The sequence below is a fragment of the Thermobia domestica genome, unplaced genomic scaffold, assembly GCF_964235325.1.
Source record: "Thermobia domestica unplaced genomic scaffold, izTheDome1.hap1.1 HAP1_SCAFFOLD_868, whole genome shotgun sequence".
NCBI lineage: Eukaryota > Metazoa > Arthropoda > Insecta > Zygentoma > Lepismatidae > Thermobia > Thermobia domestica.
This window is the reverse complement of record NW_027656578.1, coordinates 42,941-51,985: the sequence shown is the minus strand read 5'-3', so window position 1 is coordinate 51,985 and position 9,045 is coordinate 42,941. Positions and strand designations below refer to the sequence as shown.

The 9,045-nt window shown below is 37.5% G+C and overlaps 1 non-coding gene across 1 annotated transcript; it reads right to left on the bottom strand.

Moving 5' to 3' along the window:
- Nucleotides 1–263: 263 nt before the first annotated feature.
- On the bottom strand, nt 264–382 carry LOC145677438 (5S ribosomal RNA). The gene has a single exon (XR_014129837.1). It is a non-coding gene; the product is annotated as a 5S ribosomal RNA (ribosomal RNA).
- Nucleotides 383–9,045: the final 8,663 nt, after the last annotated feature.

Below are 9,045 nucleotides of genomic sequence, written 5' to 3'. Positions count from 1 at the left end.
CTTAGTCATAATAATTTACTTTTAAAAAGTGGTAATACATTCCGTGTTAAGTATAGTAGTAGGTGCACACGGATCGGAAATCAGGTTATTTTAATGTGCCGTGCAAATAAACAGGCTGTTAGTGTAAGAAATAGTGGGTATAACGCTTAGAATATCGATTAATCGCTATGAAATAATGTTGATAAATTATCTCTTGAAAGTACTATAAAATTAATGTTTCTAGTATTTTCGTACTTGAAGGATAATGAAATTTGAAAAAGAGATGCCAACAGCACCTGGTGTTCCCAGGCGGTCACCCATCCAAGTACTGACCAGGCCCGATGCTGCTTGACTTCGGTGATCGGACGAGAACCGGTATATTCAGCATGGTATGGCCGTTGGCAACTACCTTTTCTTCAATGTCCTGTTAAGGAAGTATGTTTTAAGTAAGAATTGACATTATTAACTATAAAGGCAAGCATATTAACGTCGTTAACATTACTTGGAATATACTAATATTCGAATAAATATTTGAATGTTCGAATGATGAGTGATTCGGATGTTCATAGTGCCACTATGTCCTATCGAGTTTACTATCACGAACCACGTATGAAATTGTATATAAATAAATAAAAATAAATCCTTTATTAAGTATTGATTACAGGAAAAAGGCAAACTTACATTCTTTAATGTACACAATGAAATGTATGAAAGATATTTTTAAGATATGTTTCACTTACCCTTTATAACGCAAGGTAGTTTTCAGTGTAGCATCCTCTTCAGCTGCGAGATAACGTAAGGCAGATGATCATTCAGTCGTGAAGCACTAAAATGTAATATACATTTTAACTATTATCGATAAGAATTATTTACTGCAGGGATGCAAATAAAGTGAGGCAAATTAGTAAATAAAAACCGATACTGTAACTGATAATGTAATTACGTATCTGTATTAGTTGTATATACAGTAATCGCACGATTATCCGCGGAGTTGGATGTTGGCATAATCGCGCATAATCAGCAGTATGAGCAGAAAAGGGAAATGAAATGAAATCTTTAGATTTACGTCGCATACTTATACCGGTTACGCTAAAGGAGACGGTGATGATGAGTACTGAATGAAGAAAGTGGGAGGAAACGGGAGAAACCCGAGAAAACCCATGAGCACGGTCTTTATGCACGACAAAGTTCACACGGCACGAGCTGGGATTGAACCAGGGACCCCAAGCACCGGAGGCCAAAAAAGGGACAAAAAGTCTTTCGTGCAACTTTCGTTTTCGGTAAAAAGTTTACACATAATTTAGAAAGAGTAGTTTTCTGGTCTTTTTATTTCACAAGTTGGTTCATGTCTATATTTTTTACATGCATAAAAAATTTTTCAACTCCCTTGCTTAGTTCCTGTTAAAGACCTCTACCTCTGATTGTATTTTTTGCACATATTCTTATTGTTTTCAGACAACATTTCTAAGAGCGTAATTTATCGTCAGCAAGAAAAGAAAAGGAAAGCCTCGGATAGTGGAATGTGTACTGTATATATATATATATATATATATATATATATATATATATATATATATATATATATATATATACGTATTAGTATATAGTTTTATTTTATACGTCTCCTATTATTACACAATGTGCAGATATTGTGAAAGCGCAAGTAAATATGTATAACTCCCCGTTCTGCACTTAATAACTTGAAAGAAGTTCGGGGAAGGTAGTGTAACAGAAAGTGCAAACAGAAATGAGGGTTTACAGGCATTTAATATTATTCCGTAGTAGTATGATTTTTTGTAAAATATATATATATATATATATATATATATATATATATATATATATATATAAACATACATATTCAATGATATAGTAAGAGGTTAGCAGCACTGATAGAACTGCAGAAAGTACAAAACCGTTAATAAGAAAGAGAGAGAGATGGTGGCCGCTTTTGTGCTTTTCATTGGCTAATTCCGAATTGCGCGCGAATACGTACGAGATTTCTTTCTTTTTCCTCTTCGCAGCCCAGATGTTGCCAATTAGAAGTTTTTAGTACTACATTTGTATGAAAATGTTGCCTTTAAGAAATGTGGTTTGCATACGGAGAAAAGAGCAAAATGAATATTTATCTTAGTGGGCATGAAAAAAGACGAAACATTTTGCAAGATGGACACACGAACTTCCTTAATGCAGGCGTTCAGTACATTATTGTAAAGAAAAAAACACTAAAAAGAATTACTTCAATATCCCTAGCAACATTCAACAATTCATAGAGAAAAATCTTTATTTTGAGAACAATGGAAAACTATGTAATTGTAGATAACTACTAAATTTAATGATTAAGGAAAACGTTTAGGCCCGGCCCTTCAGAAAGAAAGTGCACAGAATTTTCTCTCATGGAAGCAATTGCAAAATCAACATTTTGTTTGCAGTTATAATTAGAGGATCTATATACAGGGTGTTCGAAAAAGAATGTATCCTCTTGAAAGAAAATATTCTCTGGGCCCCTAATCCTTTATATACCGAAAGGAAGTTTGTATAGCATTTTTTCTTACCTTCGTTAGAAGAATTGAAAGTGACTACTATCGTGACACGGGAGATATTTGATCGATAGTCGAATTACTCCCATGCTCGAATGAACACGTCTCTTGTAAGGAGAGGAAAGGCTTCTGTGATCCGCTATCGCAGCTGTGTCATATCTGCAGAGAATGTTAGGACACAAACGTGATCTTTGAGAGCCTCGTGAAAAGAAGTCGCATAGTATCATGTGTGGAGACATCGGGGCCATCTGAAGAACCGCTTCATCATTAGGACCAAGGGCGAGTTACGAAACACTCTGGGATATATTTATTAACATAACTTCTCGTCATTCTGCAAGTGTGGTGGAGCTCCATCCTATTGGAAAAGGAAACCTCGGGAGCCCTCTTCATGTGTAGGTATCGTTCACATCTGAAGCATGTGAAGATAGATTACTGTACTATCGTGTACCTAAAATCATTTTCTACGAATACGAACATGTCTACACTGAAGGCAGTGCAGCTCTTTTTCTCTTTTTTTTTGGTCATGTATTGTAACGCGGGGCAATGCACACAATAACATGTAATGTTGTGTATCATCATAAAGGGCCAGGGCGATGATTGGATCTTGATGGACGTGGAGAACTGATAGGTGATGTGAGTGGTATTGTGATCTATGGTTGTATGTTTACTGATGAATGCATAAGGAGAGGTGAAGGGGTTGCCTTTTTTTTTATGTCGATCGGCAGGGAAGCGATTGGGAAACTTTTGACTTTGTTTTTCAACCGAATATATTGATTGAATAGGTCGCCGACAATTTTACGGGGCGTCACGTCGTTGCCTTTTTCATGTCGATCGCGAGCGAAGCGAGCGTTTTTTTTTTTTTTTTTTTTTACCGACAATATGTATTGAATCGGTTGCCAACACCTTTAGGGGCGCGTCACGTCCTTCTTTCTGTGCTGATCGCGAGCGAAGCGAGCGCGAAATTTTTGACTTTTTTTTTTTTTTTTACCCACAATATTTATTCAATCGGTCGCCAACACTTTTAGGGGTGCGTCACGTCCTCTTTTCTCTGCTGATCGCGAGCGAAGCGAGCGCGAAATTTTGACCTTTTTTTCTCTTTTTAATTCTTTTTTTTTTCTTTAAGAAAAAATATTGATTTCATAGGTCGCCAACATTTTTACGGGATGGAACATCGTTTATTTGTTTTTCCAACCGTCTTTCTGTCTTGAGCCCCCGCCAAGTTAACTTTATGGTGGACAAAAACTATGTGCGGTGGGTTACCGCGGGGTTCTCCCGTTTCCTCCCACTTTCTTCATTCCACCACCATTTCAATCATTTCTCATAATCAGCGCCTCTTTTAGCCTAAGCGGCATAACGTGGGACGTAAAACAAAGATTTCCTTTAGTTGCTTTCTGTCTTGATTACGAGCGCGAAATTTTTTACTTTTTTTTTCTTTCTTTTGATATTATTCATTTAATAGGACGGCAACACCTTTACGGGCCGCCGCGTCGTCGTTTACACTTCTTCAGCCCATATTCTTTCTGCTTGTTCGTTTTCCGGCATCTTGTTATCACCGCCCGCGGGAATGCCTATGTCTTTCATCGCTTTTTGAAGCAAATCTTTAATAAATATGCACTCTCACATTTCTACTAATATGCATACCACAGTGGATAGACTGTAACTAGGAAAGCAGAAGCCTGCATATCATATTATTTAACAGTTGAAAGTGAACTGCCATTTTAAGTTTGATTTTGATCAGATGAGTGCAGTTCAACTCGTCGACAATTGTGAAGATTCTCGAGGTTAGGGACCATCCATTTTGTGCTTTGTAATGAAAATGGCTGCAGCCAAACTTCTCTGATCTGAATGAAACTTGGCATGATGATACATCTTGACCTGCTCTACAAGTTTATTTAGTATTTTCCGTTGCGCAGGCTTTTGCTTCTCCAGGTTCTCCCATGGAACTGAGAAACGTATTCAGTCGAACTTCTGCGGTAAGTCAGTATATCATCCTGAGAAGTTTGATCGAGATAGCAGAGGTTCGACTATTCGTTTTTCAATTCCATGTGATATTACAACACGGTGAACTAAATTTATATAGAAACACTTTGATTTTGTTTTGTTTTTTGCTAGCATTAAACTGAGAAAATGTTATTGAATAGACAGAGAACACCACTCAAAGAAAAGTACATCATAAGAATATATATATGGTTGCTGTGGTTCTCGGTTTAATTTGCTAGTTAAGAAACTTGCTCTAAATAAGTACATCTTACAGGTGAAAAACTAAGCCAGGCGATAGAATTAAATATAAAGTTATACACTTTTATTTTACGTTTACTAGTGTTGGGTTACTACTGTAAAATAAGTCAGTATATATGAAAGATAACTGTATTAGGTACTATTTTCCACCGGCGGTGTATTCTTGCATAGTGTACTTAATGTTTACAAGCGGGGCGCTACTAGTATGGATGCATGACAAGTGCTATTGAAACTCGAAAACTAACTGGTTTCCACTACCCTTGCTTATACGTATACCCGCGTCGCCTTCGCTCCTGTTCACTTTGGACGCACATTCTTGCTATCGCTCAGGCCCCCAGCTTTCTCCTGTTTTGGCTCCCTTAAATAGTATTCGTGCTTTTTATTGGCCACCTGGCAAAGCACTTGTAATGATTTTACACCAGTAACTCTAAAATACATGTGTATTACTTTATTTAATTCTGTCGTCTGCAGAATTTTTTTTTTTTCGTACAAATATGCCTTTTCATGCAGAACACTGAATTTTGCCTGTAAATTTTTGAGAATATGCTGTGACGAAACTTGAGCACCGTTCTTCTTTTCTTTCTTATCACGAGTCTTCTTTAGCCTAATGAGCACAATCATCACACGATAACGACTATTCTTTTCATTTAACTTGTAAACAAGTTGAACTAATAATAATAATTGATGTACAAAGGAGAAGTGTCCTACATATTTGAGGTAAAAAATAAAATAAATATACTTCTACTTCATCCGTGTTTACAAAGTTAAATGTTATCGATTTACAAAAAATGGTCACCTATCCACACACTGACCAGGCTCGACACTGCTTGACCATACATATTAAAACATCGGTCCCACTGAATACACAAGTAGTAAGCACATTCACATAAAAATAATTAGGATTACAGTATATAAAATGTGTTAATTAAAATAGCAAATGCCTTACCTTATCACAGGCGATCCAAAGCCACTGCACATCATCTGCTACGCACACTATATTCCTCCAATATTTCACTCACTTCCTATATCACGCAACAGAAAATATTAATAAAATTCACTTAGCAACATTTTCATTTTTAATCAACAATACGTATAACAATTAAGAATAAAATTAATTGTGAGCACATTGTTATAATTAGAATACTGTTTTTATTCGTTTACAAATATGGGATTAATATAGAGCTGGCAGCAACAATATATACAACTCATCCTGTATGTATCGTAAATCCTAACTTGAGAAGACATCTCTGACGCAAACAATGAGACAAGAAATCAAATACTATATCCGACACATTTGGGGTTTATTGAACTTCAATGTTGGAAGATACCACCTTGTCGGTAGTACAAATGTAATATCCTTACAACACGCGGAACTTTTGCCAGGCATATCTAGGAATTTGGGAAGATTAATTGATATCCTTAATGTGCAATGTATGATTATGACGCATTGTTATGTACACGCAGACGGAACCAGGACAATCTATAGATGACATTTGCACTGTGTTTGGACAATTTGTTCGCAGAAAGTAACCGTTTTTGTCTATGAATACTTGAGAACATGGAAGGTATGAGATATACATTTTATGCGCAAATATTATAATACAAATCATTGTTAGTTTGGTGGATGCGTGAAAGAAAGAAAAGGAGTAGATTTTTGCAGACGTCCGGATATAAAGCGAGAACTGAGAATACGCATCTATAACATCTATTTTCTTTGTGTTAATGATATCGATGAACTAAACGGGGAAACTAAAATACAACTGTTTGCAGTATAATTCGAAGTATAGTCAAGTGCAGAGGCGTACTCACGGGGTGTCCACCGGGTGCGGACTCCTCGCAAAAGTTCCTAAGTGAACATACATTTGCAGACTTTCTCATTAAATGTAGTTATTAACAGGGAAAATATTGATGTATCATCAATATAAATCTGATCTTACACTTCATCTGTACTCTGTCTGTATCATGTTTTTGTGAAAAAGTAAGTGGAATATTTATCGTGTTTTCGAATGCAGAATAATAGTATATAGACATAGTGGCTTGTAGTATTGGAACCTTGCCCCCCGAAGCTTGGATCCCTTAGAAGAAAAAAAAATGCATGCGCGCCTGGTGAAATGGTTAACGAATTCAGTTCACTCGATGAATCGACAGATAGTAATACACATTTCGACAGATCGACAGCATTCGACAGATACAGACATATGAAAGTAGCACAAGAATTAGGCGAAAGTCCGTGCGTTTCCTCAATTCACGTAGGAAACAACAGAAAATATCAACTACCATAAAATAATCCGTATATATATTTAATTTATTTGGAATAAAATAAATATAGAAACAACCTGTTCATACATAACTACGGTAAGTGCGTTAATTGCTAACGTAAGAACAAATATGAAACAAGGCACAAAATAAAAAAGAAAAATAAAGTTAAAGGGAATAAATATTTAGGCTTGATTGTCATTCGTATTAAGAAGCTGGGTAATAAAATGTTAAAATCTACAGAAAATTATGAAATTAAATCAGGATTTGAAATAAAAGTCTATACATTGGAAGTAGGCCAGGGAGTTTGCAAGGCAGATGTGTGCGACACGCGTTACTTTATAGATTCCCTTCATTGAACTATAGTAAGCAGTACGAAGATGGTACTTTGCGTATAATCACAGGAAGGATTGAAGTTAATTACCATGGTAATATAATTATTTATTGATAAGTATTTCCATGTTAAATTATGAAAATTATAAGCACAAGGAGGGTGAAAAAGTAGTGTGACCGACTTAGCAATGACTGAAACATAAAATAGAAAAGCGAATAAAAACAAATGCCTTTTGAGTTATGTGGAATAAAGTTTCTTCTAGCCAGTAAGGAAGAATAGGATCTGGTGCATTCATTGAATACCTGAAAAAAATCGTTTATCAAAATAGAAGGAAACACACTTATCGTTGTGGCAACTACGAACTTCTGTTTACCTCAGCCCGCCTCAGCAAGTGCTTTCTATCCGGTCCGCGCTCCGTAACCAAACTCAACGCTGCCTGCCAGCGAAAATATACGTGAATGAGAAGACGAAGTGCGCGGCACGCGTGTGTTAGTGCTCCGACAATTTACGTGTTTTTTGCGAGGAAATAAAGACTTTTTCCCTTCAGAAACTATCCGCATATAGAAATAAACATTAACTGTAGTGTTTGGGAACATTTTAAGTGCAGTGAACAATAGGAAGTGTCTGTGCTAGTGCTGTGTGCATGTTGCATGTGATAGTTAGCAGTAGCTAGGAGTAGTTAGCAACAAAGCACAGCTAGCACCAAAGGCGCCATATTGAAGCTGACGATCAGTTTTGTTCAGAAACTTGCGTGGCCCCGAGACGGCACAACTCGAGAGCGCTCTTCTGATTGGTCGGGGAGACGCAAGCAAGGGAGCCAATCAGGGAGCCGCTTTTCCCGAGCACTTCATATAAATATCAGACTCATCATAGCCCTCGTCCCAGTGCTCTGGAAGCACTCGATGCGTTCAGAGTGCCTAAAAATGAAAATTAGTTCCCCACCATAATAAAAGTGAAGGAAAAGGCAAAAAGAAAAATAGGCCAGCCAGGAGCAAGCCTAAAAAGCTCCTGGCAACAGCTTATACGGGAAACTACCAGCCAGTTAACAATAATAATAAAACCTTACCAGCTAAACAGTGAACTGCCAGAACTGAAAAAGAGCCATAGTGTTAGTACAATACTATAAACTCCGGCCCTTACAAGAGCCACATACGTGAACTCTCACACCAATATAATATATTGATCCCAGCTCTTACTAGAGTTACAGTGTGAACATTTTACATTGCAATTAGTGCTCTGGCCCTTTCAAGAGCCACAGAGTGAACTCCCCACACCAATACAAGCCATTGTCTCCGGCTTACACTAGAGCCACCCTGTGAACATTATTCATAATATTAGTGTTCGGCCCTTACAAGGACCACAAGTGCACCCCGCTCAAATACTAGTGAAACATTGAGGAACTAGTGTCTACGACTGGCCCTTTCGAGAGCCACAAAAAGAAATCGAAATGCCTTTACAGGCTAAACGTACGCGAAAACCCATCCAGGACAGTAAGAACATTTTGAAAAAGTATAAAGCCTTGAAGTACACGCCCATTGGGCCTGTGCCAAAGAAACGAGTAGTGCCACCCTCCCCCCGAATTATCCCAGAGCCAATGGAGCCTCTACCCACCCACAAACCCACGAAGGACAACCAGCCAGCACCGAAGACAACGAGTCAGGAGGTCTTCCCGCCCCTCCCAACCCCACCCCAAGTGGA